This window comes from Micrasema longulum, unplaced genomic scaffold, assembly GCF_059751315.1.
Source record: "Micrasema longulum isolate JH-2025_06_02 unplaced genomic scaffold, ASM5975131v1 h1tg000561l, whole genome shotgun sequence".
Lineage (NCBI taxonomy): Eukaryota > Metazoa > Arthropoda > Insecta > Trichoptera > Brachycentridae > Micrasema > Micrasema longulum.
This window is the reverse complement of record NW_028277757.1, coordinates 575,180-596,678: the sequence shown is the minus strand read 5'-3', so window position 1 is coordinate 596,678 and position 21,499 is coordinate 575,180. Positions and strand designations below refer to the sequence as shown.

General features: G+C 39.3%; 1 protein-coding gene across 1 annotated transcript in view; it reads right to left on the bottom strand.

Moving 5' to 3' along the window:
- Nucleotides 1-21,499, bottom strand: part of LOC148280604 (uncharacterized) — a 58,463-nt gene extending 36,964 nt beyond the window's left edge. Inside the window, exon 1 of the mRNA XM_088228117.1 lies at nucleotides 21,404-21,499. The gene's annotated coding sequence lies outside the window, so the exon portion shown is untranslated. The remainder of the gene's footprint in view (nucleotides 1-21,403) is intronic.

Below are 21,499 nucleotides of genomic sequence, written 5' to 3'. Positions count from 1 at the left end.
TTTTGTAATATAAATAATATAGATGTACATTAATACCTAGTTTTTAAAACAGTCTGAATATTTTGTTAATTATTTTTTATTTATTAAACTTTTTTAACGTAATGTTATTTGTACATTGGCGGGCTTATTGCCAAATGGCAATTTCTTTCAACCAACCAATAAAATTAAAATTTTATTCTTATAATTCAAGTTACAGAACATATTCAATAGAAAATAAAGATTAAAAAGCTAAAGAAATATAAAAACAGAAATAAACGTATTTATTAATAAATTATCTTAAATCAAAACTATTACTCAATGGGAAAAAGGAAAAAAGAGGAAACAGGAAAGGAGGAGAGATTAAGGAAGAGAAAGGAGATGTTTCTTCAGACGTGATTTAAACAGAGATAATGTAGTAACATCTTTGATGGTGGATGGGAGATGATTCCACATTCGAACCGCATGGACGAAAGAGGAATTGTGGGTGGGTATTAAGAGAGTGCCCTGAGGATTAGAACGAAGAGGTAAATCATGAACTGATAAGCGTTGAACTTTTTTTGTTTAATAAGTTAGTCTTTTTTGTTTATTCTCAAATGTAAAAACATTTCAAAAATGCATATTGTTAGGTGTCCTCGGCACGGATGACCCCAGTGAGTTCACATTATTTTAATAAATAATAAATAAATAAAATAAAAAAATTTAAAACACCCGCGTATTTTCGAGTTTTTTGTTTTTTTCCAGTATACCCACGATATAATATTTATTCATGTACTTAAAAGTTTTATACAAATGTACACATTTTTGTACAAAAGTTCGGTTTTATTTTACAGACAACTGAAAATAACTCAGTTAACTTTCCATTGCAATCGATGCTCAGGGCCCCAGCCGAATACACATATAATTTATCCTGTACCCGGCCCATTTTTGTGAAATTTCATGCTTTGTGAAGGGTTTCTTAAAAGTGTCATAATTATGAAAATACTGGGTTAAATCAATTGAAACTTCTCATATTTATTTGAAATAATTAAATAAGTCATTTTCGTATGATAGTTTTGCCAACATTAGCCTTTATGGAAAGCCACATTGCGTATTGCAATGTTCGCACACATACAGGGCCTCACTCCTTTTTTTGTGCTTTGTATCCCGGAGCCGTGTAAACACGTGATTATAATAACAATGCGTTGTATCCCGGTTCCATGTTTTCATGTGGTTTACCAGCGGCAAAAAAGGACTAATAAGAGTCACTAGATGTCAATAAAATGCACTTTTTTAGACAGCTAGAAAACCACGTGAAAACACGGGACCGGGACACAACGCACGGTTATATAATCACGTGTTTACACGGCTCCGGGATACAAAGTATTAAGAAAAAATACATATGTATATTTGTACATACTCGTACATACTCCGAGCCGGAAGTTTTGGGTTTCTGGCGTAAGATTGTTTAGTTCTTCAATTACAAATTATACTAAATAGTACTTTTTTGTTTCTTTTGAGTTGCTGAAGATGTAGAAACAAAGTGCTATTTGTAGTACTTTATGGTTTCGTAATATATAGGCAGGTATTACACTGTTACGAAATTTTACTAGTAAAGTAAGTGTACCAAAACAAGACGACAACCTACGTAATCGTACCATTTATGGACGAACGCTGCAATCCTATTATTTCAATGCTTTACAGTCTTATTTAACGTTTTGAGATATACGCGTCATAATATATATTAAATAAATAAACCGGGTTGTGGTCCTTTGGCTAGTGTCGTGGACTCACGGATAAGAGGTCTGAAGTTCGAACCCCACTCTATCACAATTCAATTCCCATTTTCTAATTTATGAATGTAGAAGAAGTGAGGTCTGTATGCCAAGATAGTGATACGGCGTTCTATCCTCTCTGCCTATCCCTACGGGGAAACAGCGTGATGGTTTGTTGTTGTTGTTGTTGTTGTAATAGTGAGTTATTTATAACTCGTTGAAAATGGTCACCAAAATTGAAATATTTGGATAAATCATAAGAACGCACACATTTATTTTGTTGAAAAAAAAAATGCAATAATAGATTATTATAATTTTTTTTTTTTTTAAAGCCAATCAACAGGCTTCAGTAAGTCTTAATATATTGGCATTAATGAGTAATACTTAATCTAAACAGCCTTAAAATCTACTTAAATTTACAAAATGTATAATTAACAAAAGGTATAAATATGGCATAATCTAGGCGGAAATGACAAGTGTGACATCGCGAGTCAGGAGAGACAACACCGCTTGCTTCTTGAATGCCTGCCCTTGCTGTAGGAACATATCGACAGTACCGTTTACTGTTCTGAGGATCCTTGGCAGAGGGTAAAAGAATCCGATGTTAGTTTTATAATTTCCCACAGCAAAGACAGGATTGGTACCAGTTACGGCGAGGTACACTGATGTTTATCTGAGCAAGGATATCATGGGCATCTATACAGTTAGATATTAATTTGTGTAAGAATATCAAACCAGCCAAAATCCTTCTGAATTCTAAACTAAAGATATGAAAGTACTCTAGATGATCATAATAGTTAGTTATAAAAGTATTTGATCCGATTTTAAATATTAACGATTTTAAAAATTTACGTTGCACCGATTCAATCCGCGTTATATGAATATTATAATTAGGAGACCATATTATAGAATTAAATTCAAGCAAAATACGAACAAATACAACGTTATTGCAATTTTCGGGCTTTTGAATGGCTTAGATTCGCTAAATAAATCCACAGATTTTGGACGCTTTCTTTGAAATGTGGTCAATGTGATGGTTGAATTTAAGTTTGTTATCAAAAAGTATCCCAAGATCTCGAATTGTCCGACGTCCATTAAAATTGTGTAGTCGATTAAATAATTGAAAACGATTTTATTTATTTTTCTTGTGAATTTAATAGACATACATTTATTTATATTAAAAAATAAGTCGTTTTCATGACACCAAGATAACAAAGAATGTAGGTCATTTTGTAGTTTGTGACAGTCATCAATTGATTTTATAATTTTAAATATTTTAAGGTCATCTGCAAATAAAAGATATTTGGAAAATTTGTTTTTTAAAGAAATATCATTTATAAATATCAGAAAGAGCAGAGGTCCGAGGTTGGATCCTTGTTGTATACCAGAGGATACGGAATAAAGAGAGCCTGAAAAACCGCTGATAACAACAATCTGAGATCTGTGCGTGAGGTATGTTTTAAACCAGTTTGACAGTGAGCCATCCATCCCGAATCTCTGAAGTTTTAATAGTAGAAGAGTAAGATTGACCTTTTTGAAAGATTAACAAAAATCTGTATACAGGATGTTCATTAAACCATGTCACATCCGAAACCACGATGATCAGTATGAGCAAGAAGACATATTGCCACATAAAATATATTTTTTAGAACGAATAAAATTTAAAAAAATAAAATATCAAAAAAAACATATGGATCTTACTTCTGCTGGGTGAAACAAGGAGGGGGGAGTCTGATACTGCGCCGCGCTCCCCTCACTTCTCCCCTTCAGAAGTAAACAACCATTTGTTTTTTTAAATATTTTATTTTTAAAAAGTTTCTTGGTTCTAAATATTTTTTTAATGTGCTAATATGTCTTCTTGCCCATTCTGCTTCATTGTAGTTTCGGATGTGACAGGGTTTAAATAACACCCTGTATATGGCATCAACATAAATGACATTTTGCATATTTAGTGTTACTATAAAAAACCTATTTCTTATTTACATTTGATATGTTTTTGAACGACGTACATATTTTTTAACATTTATGAACCTTTTTACGAATGGAACAGGATATTCTAAGAATTTTAAAAGGTTTCTATCTCTGTTCAAATATTTGTTTGTCTTAATAATTCAGGGCTTGTCTAGAAAAAAAATGGCATTTGGACACACTCAAACGTTAAATAACTTTACTTTACCAGGCAAATAAGACAAAATCGTGGTCTGGCAAATCCTGAGCATCATAAAATATAGAAAAAAGAAAACCCCAATAGATAACCGAGGGCTTAAGGTGGCAGCGCCATCTGAGTCTAGGATACGACAGGTAAATCACCTGTTTATCTTACTCACAAGACTACGACACCAAAAACAAGAGAAACCGGACTGATCTCAATTAAACGACCTTAGAAATGGAATATGGAAGATGATTTTAATCGGGGTATGGATGCTTTTGGCTTCAGGGCCGGAGGAATACAGGCCAGGATAGAGAGAGATGGCGACGAATATTGGAGAAGACTGAAAGGCCAACGATGATGATAGTCCAGGGAAATAAGACATAAAATCAGCAAATGGGGGAAATCATTAAGTCCAGGTACAGTGGAATATTGCAGTGTAAAACCAGCTTTAGAACAAACATTAAATTTCACGTTCACTCTGCCAGAAAACGAACCGAGGCCCCCAAACATGGTAGGCAATGCGCTAACCACTATACTATGAGGTGGACGAATCTCCACTCGATTTGCTATCTCTGAATTAGTTTTAGAGTAGTCATTGAGTCGAAAACGCTCGTTAAGGGTTTTGATTTTATTTCACTCTGATGCAGTGGCGAATAGTGATTTTATTTACAGGTAAGCAATAAAAAAATATTATATACTTGTACCTACATAGGAGGTACATTATATAATGTAAGTAATATTTTCTATAAATGAATATTTTTCTGTGGTTCTGTGTGATACAACTACTCTCATCCACGAAATCAACTCAAACGATGTAACTTCGTGATATATTATATTATAAAGATATATTATCCATTATTTTAAAATATAATTCATTAAAAAAAATAAAAAATTAACCACTATGAATTCAGTCGATATTATGTATTCAATTGAAATGTCAACTGGCCGAATTGTTCTAGTAATTAATAATGCTAAAAACGGCCGCGTGGAGCGCTATATATCCTGAAATATGACGCATAAAAGTAATTATGGTCTTATGTCAAAAGTACCATCTCAAAGAAAAATAGTCCTTAAGAAACAATGTTTTAAATACTGTTTTCCAAATCAAGAATCTTCAAATAATTTGTGTAATCGGCAAGTTTAATCTAGGAGAAAAAATCCGCACTGGGGTTAATACATTCAAAATATAGTATACTTATTTGTATGAAAAATAGGCTGGAATAATCGGCTAGTTTCTTGGCTCACCGCAGGCGCTGGGCGCGCTTTATTAAAATTTATATTTATATTAGGATAAAAATACAAACGGTGGAAATGATTTAAAATAAAGGTTAATTATTTATTTGTTTTTCTGTAAATAAAGTTACAATAAAACATTGTTATGGTTAGGTTAGGTTAGGTTAGGTTAGGTTAGGTTAGGCTATCTGTGAAAATGGCGTCGCGGGTTCGATTCCCGCCAGTTGCAAGAAAAAATCCAAGAAAGATTTTTTCTCAATTGGTCTGGGTGTTGTGGTGTATTTTTCATTACCTTCTTCCATATCCCCTCTATCCCACCTGCTGACAAGCCTCATAATAGAGGCTTAGCGGGTTATTCATTTAAAAAAAAAAAAGTCAAATATAATGGTAAGCTGCGCATAATCGCTTATATACACGGTTAGCCCCCGCTCTGATGTGTATTCTTCATTCGCCCAGACACTGAACATTGACTATTCAGACTTAAGCACTATGTATTCAGATAATATTATATGTAGCTTTGGAAAGTAAGTATTTAGGGGAAACGGGAGAAGAAAGAACACATACACTTTTAATTTTTTGTATCCCGGAGTTGTGTAAACACGTGATTATATAACCACGCGTTGTGTCCCGGTGGTTTACCAGCTGTTTAAAAAAGTGCGTTTTATTGACATCTAGTGACGTTTATTAGTACTTTTTCGCTGCTGGTAAACCACGTGAAAACACGGGTCAGGGACACAACGCGTGGTTATTATAATCACGTGTTTACACGGCTCCGGGATACAAAGCACAAAAAAGGTGTGAGACCTGTATGTGTGCGAATATTGCAATGTGGCTCTGTATAAAGGCTAATGTTGGCAAACTATAATACAAAAATGATTTATTTAATTATTTCAAATTAATATGAGAAGTTTCAATTGATTCAGCACGAAATTTCACAAAAATGTGCCGGGCACAGGGTAAATTCTATGTGTATTCGGCCGGTGCTCTAAGTGTTAATCATCTTCCGACTCCAACACTTCGAAAACAGCTCATCTCACTTAAAACATGAACATAATATTTCTTGTATAAAATTTCAGAAGAAAAATTCTTTTAGCACAAGTTTTCTCCAAAAAAGAATAATGATATTTGAGGGGCGAAAGGGAGGTGGTGGCGGCTCCTAGAAGGTGGGGGGGGGGAATTTTCTGGTTTTTACTACCACACCTCATACGTCATACGGGTGTTTAACCAAAGTTTTAAAATTCTATTTAAATTTCAACTATTATTGGCTTATTTTTCCCTAATTTGGCTGGACTCTTCGAAAAAACGTCGATGCTAGGACAAGAAAAAAACCTATCTGATATGGACAAAACTAATATTGGAAACGCGCAATTTAGACTCCAGTTGTGTCATGATGTTTTTTTTTATTTTGATGTGATCTTTTTTTCTATTTTTAATGGTTTAATGTTTTTATTTATAAATATACCCAATGTTAAATTACTTCGCCGGTGTTTTTTTTTGACAGTCAAATTATTATGCAATCAGGGGCTATTTAAATAATTATGTGTTGTCACGCTGGCCATTATAAAAAGTGTAATGTATGAAAAAAATTACCAATCTATTATGTTTATGTTATTATCTTTTTCAAGCGATGAATACAAAGTGTAATGTAAATAAAGTGTTAGATTTTTTGGAATTCTTTTAAATTTTTGATTTTTACTAAACATTAGATTCTTATTAATCGACTTGAATATTCACGTGAGATTTGTATGCATTGATTTGAATATCCACATTAGATTTCCATAATTAGATTAGAATATTTAATATTTATTTTACTATTTATTAGATTAAAGACACAACTGTAGTTTCGGGAGAGCACTCTTTCCATCGACAGGTGATATAAAACGAATATAATACAAACATAATATAATATAACAATATAATATAATACATACATAATCACAATGTAATCATAGAATCCATACAACAAACAAACAAATAAATCAGCGGTGAAACCTAAAGCAGGATTTTAATATTTACGTTAGATTTTGATAATTGAACCTGAATATTCAGATTAGATTTTGATAATGAGACTTTAATATTCACACAAGATTTTGATCATTGGACTTGAATTTTCACATTAGATTTTGATAATTGGACTTGAATATTCACATTAAATTTTGATAATTGGACTTGAATATTTACATTAGATTTTGATAATTGGACTTGAATATTCACATTAGATTTTGATAATTGGACATGAATATTCACATTAGATTTGATAATTGGACTTGAATATTCACATTAGATTTTGATAATTAGACTTGAATATTCACATTAGATTTTGATTGTCAGACTACAAAACTAAAAAACAGCTAAGTAATATGTAATTATCTTCAAGTATCTTTATAATGGAATTAAAGAAAATAAATAGAAACAAGTGTCCTCTACTTGGTGGCAAGATACTCTCCGGTAAAATCCTAAAAAAATATATCGAATGGAGATTATTTTGCCTCGTGTTCTAGTTGTTAGCGTATTTGTCCACTATGCAAGAGGTCTCGGTTTTGGTTCCCAGCAAGGCTAACATTAAACTTCGATTTAAATAGGTGTAATTTGTTGATCATCTTGTCGTCAAAATTAGAAAAATTGGATTGATGATGACAGACGAATTTACTATATTAATATACTGAGGCGCACTGACGGTGAAAACAGTTGACCTTTCAATCAAGCTTAATTTTTTTTTGCAATGTGCGGATCTGAAAAGAGGCCACAAGATGTCTAAAATGGATCCGAGTAAGTGGAGAGGCTTTCAACGACCATCTTGCCTTAATGTATCAAACAATCAAGATACACTGAAATTGGATTACCTACCAACGCAGTGTTCAATGCACCACTGGGTGTGAATAGAGAAATAATAGTGATGAAGATTTTAAAAAAATTAAAGGAACTAATATTTATATCTCATTTCGCGTTATCGGATGTTCGCTAATGAGTCGGTCGTTAAATAAAGCGATATACTTCAGCAAAATGATATACTAAGAGATTTGAAGAATATAAAAGAACTTACTATCGTACGAAACTGTAAAGTATGACAGACTCGACACGAATGTTAAGGAAATGTCATTTAATCATGCGATCGCTACACTTCCCTAAACTTGTACGAGCGAAAACTCCCGTTAATTCGAAATACGTAACTTTATAGTTTATTACACCGCAATGTCATTCGCTCTTATCCCGATATATAAATGTCACGATTTCACGTGTGATAAACTTTTTATAAAAAAAATATTGGCGTTTTTATTATTTACCCCAATGTTTCGATAGTGGGAAGGCAAAAGGGTATATCTGTTTTGTGTCTATTCGTATTTCTAGCAGGGATACTGGATTACTACACCTCGTCGATATATTTTTCGCTAGTTGATTTTTTGAAGTATAATATTACGCAATACATTAGTATTTATACTGAAAGATATCAATTTGTATTTACCAGAACGAGATCTCATGCTCTACGCACCTCGAAGCCGTACGAATGCAAGTCAGAATTCACCCATTAACAGAAAAATTCGCTTGCTGAATACGGCTTTCGCAAATAAAACGGATTTATTTTTCTGTACATATTAGCAGTTTAGTAGCTATCTCCTTTCTATTCATTATCTTTTCATTCGTATTTCTTCCTGTGATTCACCGTCTACCGTGATGGGTTAAATAACCCCTAAAATAATGCTAACTACAACTATTAACTAAATAAATCAATTTTCTAAACTCTATAGGACAAGCAAATAATTCCTTCTGTCATATAGTTTGATGGGTGAAAAAAACAGATGAACTCCATATTTTAATGTCCATTTTTAAGGAAACTCTAGGGCAGTGATTCCCAAAGTGGTCTATATCGACCCCCAGGGGTCCATGACAACCTGCAAGGGGTCTACGTCAACGAAAAAAAATAATTGGGGGTCCATGAAATGAAAATGGGGGTCCACGATAGTGGATCTCAACATACACTGATAGTACTTCTGTACTTCTGGCTGCAAAAAAACATACTCGTTACTTATCCTGTATTATGGAATATAGCGAGCAAATTTTTAATTTCCATTCCATCGTCATACCTAGTGGAAAGGGGGCTCAGCGCTGTTACCAATCTCCTAACGAAAAAAAGAAACAGACTGGACATCATTGGCCGAGGAGATTTAAGATTAAACCTGACAAAATTGACGCCAAATGCTGATAATTTATTAATAAGGCATTAGGTTCATCCTTCCCACTAAAAACATTTACTTATTGCTTAGTTTATTTTATGTTACGTTTATTTTATATAACAGATACAAAATTTTATTTTGAGTATTTTTAATTTAAAATCAATTAATAAATGTATAAAACTTAACGTTTGTTTTAACTTTAAGTTTTTAACACTAAACTTCACTACAGTTAGAAATTTATAAAAAATCAATATCAGGTAAGTAGAAGTAGGGGGTCTACTAAAAACCGAAAAAAAAGGCAAGGGGTCTACGACACAAAAACGTTTGGGAACCTCTGCTCTAGAGATATATCGCCAGCCCAAAGCTACAGTTAGATAAATCCAAAATTTTCAATTTTGAGATAAATATGCGGATATATTAATCAATCAAATAAATGAATGTTTTCAAATTAAAAAAATATTAAAGTTAGATAGTTTACCTGTTGCCGACGTAAAAGTACATGCACCAACTTGGCGGCCCTTCCTGGGGTTTTAATGTAGCATAGGAGGCTTCAGTATGTGTAAGCGATCTACCACCTCCTCAATAAAGACTAGTATTTGTCACTTTCGGGGGTGGTGATCGCCATACTGAAGCCCACATATAGATTAGAATTCATGAAAATATTTGTATGCCCATAATGTGTTTTTATGTTGTTCTGTATAAGTGTTGATCGCCGCGCGGTCGGCGGGGAACTGCGGCCGGTAGCGGGAGGGTGGGGACCTTATACGTGGCGCGAGAGAGACCGATAGAGCCGGCAAATGTGCTCGCTATCTCTCTCGCCGCGTGATTGGTCAACCTAGCACCGCCCGCTATTGGCCTAGCCCACCGCCGCACGGCAAAATGTTGTATATATAGCCCCGCCGGGGAAAAATAAAGTCAGTCATCTCACCACACTACTAAGGCTTTCTACTCTCCACTTCACCTCCCTACCTCGCTTCAAACCGGACCTCATCGCCACCTGGATTCGAACACCGCTACCCCCCTGGACTTGGAACTCGGATACTCTTTGGATTGGATTTTGGACCCCGGATAATTTGGACCCTTGGATACTTCCCCGGAACACACCCCGCCGTTCCCACCGACGGAGAGATACCGGCCTTACAACCCGGTTGCCTGACTCAGGATTGCGGCCGCCAGCGCTACTCGCTAGCGACCCCGCAAGGGATCTCTAGGCGACGATACCTCCCCCGGAGCTTATCGTTCGTCGGCCGAGGCCCGCCTACGCCCGGCCACTCTGCGTTTGACACCAGCACCTATAGAAATACAGTTCTTGTGACGGGCGCGATTGCTACGGACGAAGCAGTGATCCGCCGCGTCTGTTACAAGTTGGTCCTTCGAGAAGAACCGGATATTCATCGCAGAGCGCCTAGAGATGACTTCGAGAACCCCTTCACTCCGCTCGGGTCGAGGAGGCACGGAACCGAGAGAAGACCCTGCTACAGATCAGGACTCAGCCGAGTCGGACACATCCGAAGATACAGTCCAGCGGCTGAGGACGCAGGTTCGAACGCTCCGTGCTTCACTACACGATCAAGACCGACGCGTGCCCTTGGAGACGAATCCCGAGCCCGCGCCGCGTACTACGGATATGGACGGCATCATGACGGTGCTGTCAAAAATGGCGATTCTACTAGAGGCTTCGCAAGGAAGAAGCCCGACTTCAGCCCCAGAGGACGTTAGCAGAGTCGGCGCCATGATAGCGCGCCAATCTACTGCCAAGGACCTACCCGCCTTCGCCGGAGAGCCGCAGGAATGGGCTACTTTCAAATCGCAGTACACTCAGTCGACGGAGATGTGCTGCCTTTCGGATCCAGAAAACCTCCTGCGTCTACAGCGTGCGTTAAAAGGACGGGCAAGAGAATCTGTGTCGTCATTACTAGTGGATCCAAGCCAAGTGAGGGTGATAATGAAGACGTTGGAGCTACACTACGGCCAGCCGGACATTGTAGCGTCTTCCTTGTTGGAAAAAGTGAGAAGGCTCCGCTGCATACAGAACGACGGATCTACGCAAGCATTAGTAGATCTGTCTAGCGCAGTTCGGAACGCGATAGCGACCTTAGAAGGCTTCGGTGGCGATTACATGTCTACGCCACAACTACTAAGCGAACTAGTGAGCAAGTTACCGCTGTGCATGAAGTCTCTCTGGTGGTACAGCAGAAGAGGAAACCGGGTGAGGCCCTCCGCGAAGGATTTCGCGCTCTTCTTGGAAGATTTAACGGAATCTTCGATGATAGGCGGCGGAATAGAGCCGCAAGTGTACAGCGGAAAACAACGCGAGAAGCCACAGAAGCGAGAACAAGTGCATACAGTGATTTCAACAGAGGGAAACGGGAAAAGTGTAGCGTCATGTGTTTTGTGCGGACGAGGACATTTACTACAAACGTGCCAGGAATACATAGAGTGTAGTATTTCGGAAAGATGGGACATAGTGAAGCGAAAGAATTTGTGTTTTTCGTGTTTATCGAACACTCATCGGGCGATAAAGTGTAGAAATGTAAAAAAGTGCGGCCTCGATGGATGTCGCCGAACACATCACAAGACATTACACGACAGAAATAGTGCCGATATCAGTGAAGCTCGGTCTAGCGCCGATATACGAGCGCCAGATAATAATGCCCGCCGCGACACGCCTGCAGCGGCGGGCGCCGGGGGAAACAGACCGACCGCGAACGAAACCCGCGCCGCGAGTTCAAATGAAAGAAACTACGATTACGGCCACAGTTCGCGGACGAATAATATAGTGACGAGCACCTACGCTCGGGAGGAACCGGTCCTCCTAAAAGTGATTCCCGTCATGTTAAGTGGTCCGCGAGGACGAGTGAACGCGTACGCGTTACTAGATGAGGGATCAACCGTGACATTGATTGACGCAAAAATAGCAAACGACATCGGCGCGCCGGGAGAGACTCGAGGATTAAAAATCCACGGTGCCGGCGGAATGTGCGTAACAGATAGTGCATCAAGAAAAGTCACAATTAAAGTGCGCGGAGTTACGGAAGATTTATTCACTCTCCGCGCAAACACAATACAGAAGCTGAGTCTGCCGCTACAGCCCGTGATTGAAGGGGAAGGCAGGATGCGACAAGTGTGCCCGCAGTTACTCATCGGCCAAGATAACGCCTCTCTCATAGTGACGAGAGAGGCACGGAGATGCGGGGAATACATCGCCTCAGTGACAGCCTTAGGAAAGGTGATACACGGTGGGCGGACACGCCAGACTAACGCCAGCATACTAATGGCGCTTAGTACAGAACAGAGACTAGAAAATCTAGTTAAACAGAATTACGCCGTCGACGCGTTAGGTATAAGTTCGACAGCCAAGATATCGCGTCAGGAGGCGCGAGCCACAGAAACCATGAGAGCCACGACACGTTTCCTACCGCAAGGACAGTACGAGACAGGGCTACTGTGGAAAGACAATCGAATGTGTTTACCGGATAATCGCCGTACAGCGCTGAATCGATTTTTAAGCATAGAGAAAAAGTTCAGTAAAAACAGTGAATTCGCCGCGGCTTACAAGTTAAAGATTAAAGAATATCTAGACAAGGGGTATGCCCGGGAACTGACGCTGGCTGAAAGACAAGACACTGCGAGTGGGCTTTGGTTTTTGCCGCATTTCGCAGTGACGAACGTGAATAAACCGGATAAAATACGGATAGTATTTGACGCCGCCAGCCGCTGCAACGGGAAGTCATTGAACGACATGTTGGCCAACGGCCCGGACCTTCTCTCATCGCTTATGGGAAATATAATGCGATTTCGCGAGGGAAAGATCGCGCTGGCAGCAGATATAAGGGAGATGTTTCTCCAAATTAAAATAAGAAAAGAAGACCAGAGGGCGCAGCTGTTCCTCTGGCGCGATAGTCCCGAAGAAGAAATTCGGGAAATGATTATGACGTCGATGACGTTCGGCGCGGCGTGTTCACCGAGCAGCGCACAGTACGTGAGAAATCAAGTCGCAGAAGATCACGGGCAAGAGATGGCCGCCGCCAGGGATGCTGTGCGAAATAAATTCTACATGGACGACTATATGGATGCCGTAGACAGTGCAACAGAGGCGATACAACTGCGCCACGATGTCAGCGAACTACTACGGCGGGGCGGATTCATCCTCGCGAATTGGGCGAGTAATGATCCCTCCGTAATGGAAGCGATTCCTTCAAGTCTGAGAGGGAAAAGCGCACGCGAAATAATTAGCGGAACCTCCGTAACAGAGAGGGTCCTCGGCATCAAATGGGACCCGGTGACAGACGAGTTTCAATTTAAATTTAAAGTGTCACGGGAGGTTCCAACAGAGAGGCCTACAAAACGGCAGATGCTAAGTGAAGTTATGAGCATTTTCGATCCACTCGGTTTCGTAGGGTGTTTGACAATACGCCCGCGAATACTGCTACAAGATGTGTGGCGCTCCCACATAGAGTGGGACGAACAAGTGAATGAAGAACACGCAGAGAAATGGCGCACTTGGGTGGACATATTACGCAATACCGAGTGCGCTATACCGCGGCGCGTATCGAGCGCCAAGGGCCAGCCAGTAGAGCTGCACGTATTTTCCGATGCCTCGGAGCAAGCGAGCTGCGCCGTAGCCTACATCGTGGAGGAGAACGCCGCCGGAAGGAATGCGACGTTCATGGCTAGCAAGTGCCGAGTTAGCCCGCTACGAGCGCTATCAATTCCACGCCTGGAATTACAAGCCGCGCTCATGGCCGCGCGACTGGCGGCCACAATTAAGAAAGAATGCGGAAGTAATATACGCGAAACCTACTACTGGACAGATTCTACTACGGTGCTGTGCTGGGTCCAGAGTGATTCGCGCATCTTCACGCCATTTGTAGCCCACCGCCTAGGGGAAATAGATGAGCTAACGAACGCTCAAGAGTGGCGGTGGGTACCAGGAAAGAAGAACCCCGCTGATCTCGGGACGCGGGACGGCGAGATACCAGACATCTCCCCGGCCGGCATGTGGTTCAGTGGGCCGAGTTTCATAAAGAAAAATAAAAGTCAATGGCCGCCGCTCAAGGTAATAACGGCGACCCCGGATACAAGCAGTGAAATAAAGTGTGCGAACAGTGCCATCGTGATGACAGCCCTCCCGGACGAAAGAAGATTTTCCTCCTGGCGGAGACTGATCAGGACTACAGCGTGGGTGTTGCGCTTCATAAACCGCTGCAGGAAAAAGAATACAGGAAGCGCGACACTCATCGCCCCGGAACTCAAGGCATCAGAGAGGGCGTGGATACTCATAAGCCAGACAGACAGTTACCACGCCGAGATAGCCGCAATTAGACGGGGGGAGTGCCTCCCGCGGAACAGCCGCCTGCTGGGCCTCACTCCCTACCTCGATAAAGATAGCGTCCTCAGAATGGGGACGCGAATTATGGAAGCCCCCGCGGTGAGCGAGCAACTAAAGGCGCCCGTCATACTGGACGGAGCGCACGCCTATACGCGTCTATTGATAAGGCATTATCACGAGTCGCGGCAACACGCAAGTACAGAGCGGACACTCAGCGAACTCAGACAACAGTTCTTTATAACACGATTACGGACAAATATAAGGAAAATTATATACGAGTGCCGCTACTGTCGAATACAGAAGGCCCGCCCGCAGCCTCCGCTCATGGGACAGCTGCCTGCCGGCCGACTCGATCATCACGTAAGGCCTTTTACCCACTGTGGGGTGGACATGTTCGGGCCCGTATACGTAACTATCGGAAGACGCCGGGAGAAACGATACGGGGCCCTGTTTACGTGCATGGTTACGAGGGCCGTGCATATTGAAATTACACCGTCGTTGAGTACTGACTCGACGGTGCAGGCCCTCAGAAGGATGGCGGCCCGCAGAGGACATCCGACAACGCTCTACTCGGACAACGGGACGAACTTCAGAGGCGCAGACAAAGAGATGGCGGCCGCCATGAAGGAACTAGCCCACGATCCCGAACTACAGAACGAGGCGACAAGGAGAGGGATCAAATGGGTGTTCAACCCGCCATCGGCGCCACACATGGGGGGAGCCTGGGAACGGCTCGTCCGGTCGATAAAGGGGGCGCTTATGGTGATTCTAAAGGAACAAGCCCCCCGAGAGGAAACGCTAATGACAGCGATAGCGGAGGCCGAGTACACAGTAAACACTCGGCCCCTAACCCACGTCTCGCTTGATAGCCGAGACGACGCTCCGCTGACTCCGATGCACTTTCTCATCGGGTCGAGCGGGGCCCAGCCGCATCTGGCCGATTACAGAGACGCGCCGCCCGAACTGTGCCTCAGAAAACAATGGCGGGTGGCGCAGAAACTAGCCGACGCATTTTGGAAAAGATGGATGAGGGAATATCTCCCGACGTTGGCACAGCGACGGAAGTGGCAACAGGCCGCCACACCGATCATGGTCGATGACCTGGTCATAATAACGGACGCCGCCCTCCCGCGGAATGAATGGCCGCGGGGACGCGTCATAGCAGTCACACCAGGGAAGGATGGACAAGTCAGGAGCGCCCGGGTCCAGACAGCCACCGGAACCTACACACGACCCGCCGTCAAGCTCGCCGTGTTGCAAATCAAGGACGACGTCGGCGCAGAGATGCCTCCTCGGCAGGGGGGAGTGTTGCCGACGTAAAAGTACATGCACCAACTTGGCGGCCCTTCCTGGGGTTTTAATGTAGCATAGGAGGCTTCAGTATGTGTAAGCGATCTACCACCTCCTCAATAAAGACTAGTATTTGTCACTTTCGGGGGTGGTGATCGCCATACTGAAGCCCACATATAGATTAGAATTCATGAAAATATTTGTATGCCCATAATGTGTTTTTATGTTGTTCTGTATAAGTGTTGATCGCCGCGCGGTCGGCGGGGAACTGCGGCCGGTAGCGGGAGGGTGGGGACCTTATACGTGGCGCGAGAGAGACCGATAGAGCCGGCAAATGTGCTCGCTATCTCTCTCGCCGCGTGATTGGTCAACCTAGCACCGCCCGCTATTGGCCTAGCCCACCGCCGCACGGCAAAATGTTGTATATATAGCCCCGCCGGGGAAAAATAAAGTCAGTCATCTCACCACACTACTAAGGCTTTCTACTCTCCACTTCACCTCCCTACCTCGCTTCAAACCGGACCTCATCGCCACCTGGATTCGAACACCGCTACCCCCCTGGACTTGGAACTCGGATACTCTTTGGATTGGATTTTGGACCCCGGATAATTTGGACCCTTGGATACTTCCCCGGAACACACCCCGCCGTTCCCACCGACGGAGAGATACCGGCCTTACAACCCGGTTGCCTGACTCAGGATTGCGGCCGCCAGCGCTACTCGCTAGCGACCCCGCAAGGGATCTCTAGGCGACGATACCTCCCCCGGAGCTTATCGTTCGTCGGCCGAGGCCCGCCTACGCCCGGCCACTCTGCGTTTGACACCAGCACCTATAGAAATACAGTTCTTGTGACGGGCGCGATTGCTACGGACGAAGCAGTGATCCGCCGCGTCTGTTACATTACCTATTTGAAAACATAGTATTCATAACCCAATTCAAAAAATTTAATTCAGTCGGATCCTTTGCGAATCTTAGTCAGATTATCTTTGAATGTGTTTTTCAGAGATATCTTACTGTTGCTTTGAGCTAGCGATAAATCCCTTTCTCACGTGAAAGAATATCAGGCTTTAGGATTTTTATCGTAAAAATGACTGTTTTGGAAAAAGTTACCTTTTGCTATCACGTTACCAATTTCAATTTTGAGGCCATTTTCTTAAAATGTGCCATTAAACATTCAAGTGCTAGAAATTGCGAATCGACTTTTAGTAGAGTTAAGTGCGAATCCCAGACTTCTGGGCCCGTATTACAATGGAAAATCGTTTCGTAAGTTCGTTCTCTCATATATCCATCTTACTCTAACGCAATAAAAATCCTATTCCGCTCTCGTTCCTGCTACGTACGATACAAATGAACTTACGAAACGCGGCCGTGACAGAATAAGGGCTCTGATCTGAAAGTTCTAATGTTTGTTTAGATTCATTTAATTCATTATTCCATTTTTACACCTAATTGCACTGTATTGGAACACCAACCGCACAGTATCTTGGTATTTTTGTGAAAAGAAAGTAAGATATGCGGTGACAGAACGGTATGATGAATAGGTATTTGAACATAGTTTTTCTAACACTCGTAGATGTCTCCCCGATACTGGGCGAAAAAGACAACTGCACATCGGACTGAATATGCTTAAATAAATTAGTAAAATCGAGGTCTCGTATTCCCGATTTTCACACCCAAAAACTGAACTGATGTTTATTTTTTAAATGGAGTCTAAGAATAAAATATTCTGCGTAGGCACCTTTTTCGTTTTTCAAAATTATTTATCATATTTGGGTACCATACGTCTGAAGATAAAACTAGGCGCTTAAAAGGGTTTTTGGATGGTCGTTGCTCCCATTAGAAACATTTTTTTTTTAAAAACAAAAGAATAGGGATACGCCAATGGTAATTTATTTCATTGCTCTAGAAAAGCAAAAAACGGGAATACGTTTGTCTGAAGAAAAGTCAGACCGCGTTTTCTTTCAAGTTTCTGGTGCCTGTCCAGGGACTATAAAATATTCTGGTGCTACAACACAATTACAAAAGAATATTACATGTCGACCCAGTCGGATATAGAACCCAAGACCTCTCGACCACTAGGCGATTTGTATACACATTTTTTATAGTATCAACAAATATACTTAGGCATAGAATTAAGAATAGTCCAGAAGGAGCGTAGAATCATATTTGAATACATCGGACTGTGTCTAATAATTCCCCCACTTAGACACACTTTCGCCGCGCGCATACTTAAAGTCACCGGATAATATTGCCAGATCGCGAAGAATATAACCATAACACAAATGTAAGGTTAAAAAAAAGCAATCTGTAAATTTCTCTAAAATTTTATTGTGCACGCGAAAAGATTGATTGACACAGCAGAGTAGATAAGTAAAGGTTATTTAATAAGAGTAATTGAATTAATGAACCTTGAACTTAAAATATAAAACAAATTTTATTTGACATGAAACGGATATTTTTATATCATGTCAAATAATATTTGATGTTTTGAAGATAATGTCGGTCAAACGTCCACCACAGAGTTGTTTAATTCAAGATCCAATTTTCATTAATTCTCTCATTAGATGAGCAAAGTAGGGTAAAAAAATTACTACCCTGGTAACACTAACGGAATTTCCATTTTGTTTTTTCGACAATCTGACAAATGGAAAAATAATTTAATTTTCAAGTAATGCATTTGTTATAAACACATTCATTAGCTAATTACACATGAAATGTGATTGCATCCTGTTTCTTTAAGATACAACACGGCATAGTTGAATTCAAATCAAGAGTTGCGTACTGAGCGACGTCTACAAAGAAACTAATGGGTCAAAACGTAAACCTACTAATTTATGAGTAGTTGAGTCGCCTTCTGTTTGATGTGCGTATGCGGTTTCTGGACTATTCTTAATTCTATGTACTTAGGTATAAAATAATTATGTCCGCCTTGTGGCCTAATAAATGGTTAGCATTATTACCTGAAATGCAAGAGGTCTCGGATTCAATTCCTGACATAGTCGACATGAAATGTTTATTTTGAAATGTTTCACAGTCCCTGGATTCCCGCATGAAGTAAAGGTTGATCATCTTACCTTCATATAACAAAAACTATATAGCTACGCTCAATGTTCTGTACTTTGTCACCGAATTTACTCTGAATCTGCACCCACACTTACATTTAATTGAACGAGACAAGGACTGTTTTTGTGCCGTGTTATTCAGAATTTTAATGTGTTTTTTGCTTATTTAATTATTTTGTCTACCTACACAAGTAGTCATAATATTTAAATAATATATTTGTTGATTATACAAGTATTTCGTGTCATTTTCACTGATTCAAGAACATAATGTGCACAATACTAACTAAAATTGGACGTATGTATGTAATTATTATTATTTTTATTTATTAAAGAACAATGACAGACAACTGAGACAACCCGATATACATAAAATTTACATTATACAAAGATGATATATTTATTTGTTTAAAACTTCCAGTACAAACAATAAGTGCTTTAGGGGACTTATTGCAATAAATAATATTTACCAGCCAATCATAAAACAGACTGGTCAAAAAAGCATCAAAATATACATATATGAATAAACCTAATTAATTAAAAAAGACTTTTAATGGGGAGATAAAGTTTGCCCGCATAAATTCAATAAAAGTACATTATATTATATATATTGAAGGATAAGGAATGTGGGGAATGAGTCGGTCGGAAAGAGACAGGAAGCGAAAGCAGAAAAGAGAAGATTTTTTTTATTATTTAAAAAAAAAATAAGGGTTCTAAGGACATATAGTAATGTTTCAGGTTTTTAAAAGGCCAGAAATGGAATAATAATATAATTATTTATGTTAAAAATTTGATTTTCTGTACTAAAGTATGATTAGAAATAAGAAATAAATGTATGTACTTATTTTCACGTCATTAATATTTTTCTCCGTAATGCATTTTTTAGTCAAGTATAATTAATTGATAAAATAATATGATCACTATCTTGATTCGTAAAAAAGTAATCATTAAATCACCTACAGGAAAACAAACCTAATTGTTTATTTTCATTTAGAAAAATCTGAATTACGCATTAGTCATGTCATCAATGTCAGCAATAAATATTTGAGAGATTTTTATATGGAGTTGGAGAACGTTTTCAGGAAAATAATTTGGTTTCTAGGCTCTTACGGGGCTTATGACTTGCAAGTGTCTAGATCAGTATTGTAAAACTGCCTAGAGAGTTGGATCCAGCATGTCTACAAAAATTTGTAAAATAAAAATATTTTTAACATTAAAAGTACTTAGAAAGTTAACCACGCAATACATGTGTAAAAAAATACAGATGTTTAAACATAAGTAGAAAAATAAATGGTACAGAGTGTAAAGGTGATTATTTAAACACAATATTAAGTTTATCATTATTTCTCATCCCTCAAACAAATACATTTTTTAAAAATATTTAGAGTAAATATTTTTAATTTAAAAGCGTCATTTTATAGGTGTTTAGCGAATAATTATTTTGCGGTTTGTATGTACTTTAAAACTCATCCAAAAGTTTAAAAAGCTATAAGAAATATCAAAAAAAAAACTCGGCACCTGTACTACCAGGTTTCGAGCTTCGAGCTTGGACGGAGTTTTTTTTCTTATTATTTACATAAGATACTAAAACATATAACATAAAACATTATAATTATAGTGTGTACATATTTATACTATGAAGATATATAGTACTTAAATATCAAACTAACGAACCAACAATATGGCACATGGCGTCTTTCCCAATATTTTAATGCTCGAATATTATTAAATATTTAAGCTTTTTACTTAAATGTATCAATATATAGACCGTTATAAAATACATGTCTAGACGGCAATAAACGTTGCGAAAAGAAAAAGTTTTACTGATCTTAATTTCAATACGGAAAATGAAATGTGGTCTTATGACGTCAAATATCATCTTTCTAAAATTTGTTAGAAAATCAGAGATATGCCTTAAAATTAAAACCATTCCGCCACTTAGATTTAAGTGGCACACTTCACAAAACGTAAATGCTTCATTTGCTTTCATGTCATTATCGTACAATCTGAATCTTTTGTGTCGATATTAAACTATTCATTATTTATTCAAGTTGATATCTGTTGTAATCTAATTTTAATGTGTTTTACGTTTTCCTATGATATGTAGGTTTATGACAAAACGATTTGAACGCTGATAAGTTTTATGGTTAAGTTCGGGAAATGCTCCCGGCACGTGAGTATTATTTTGTGGTTGTTTTGTTTCCATAGAAACCATGTGACGCAACGTGGAAAAACGATTTTACATAAACTTTTTATCAATACTAAAATATAATTATTTCAATTTAAAAAGTACTATACTACGGTAATAAAAAACATTAAAAAAAATAGATTGGAAATTATTGTCGTTTTTTCAAATGTTCGATTTTTAAACCGGTGTCAATACAAATTTGAAAAATATATTAATAGGCTATTTTAAATTTGTTGATGGTCCTTACCATGTGTGTGTTATTTCCTAATGAAACAAATATTTGGAAAACTAAAATGGTAATCAACAGTCACTTCCACCGGCAACAATAGAATATTTCAGACTG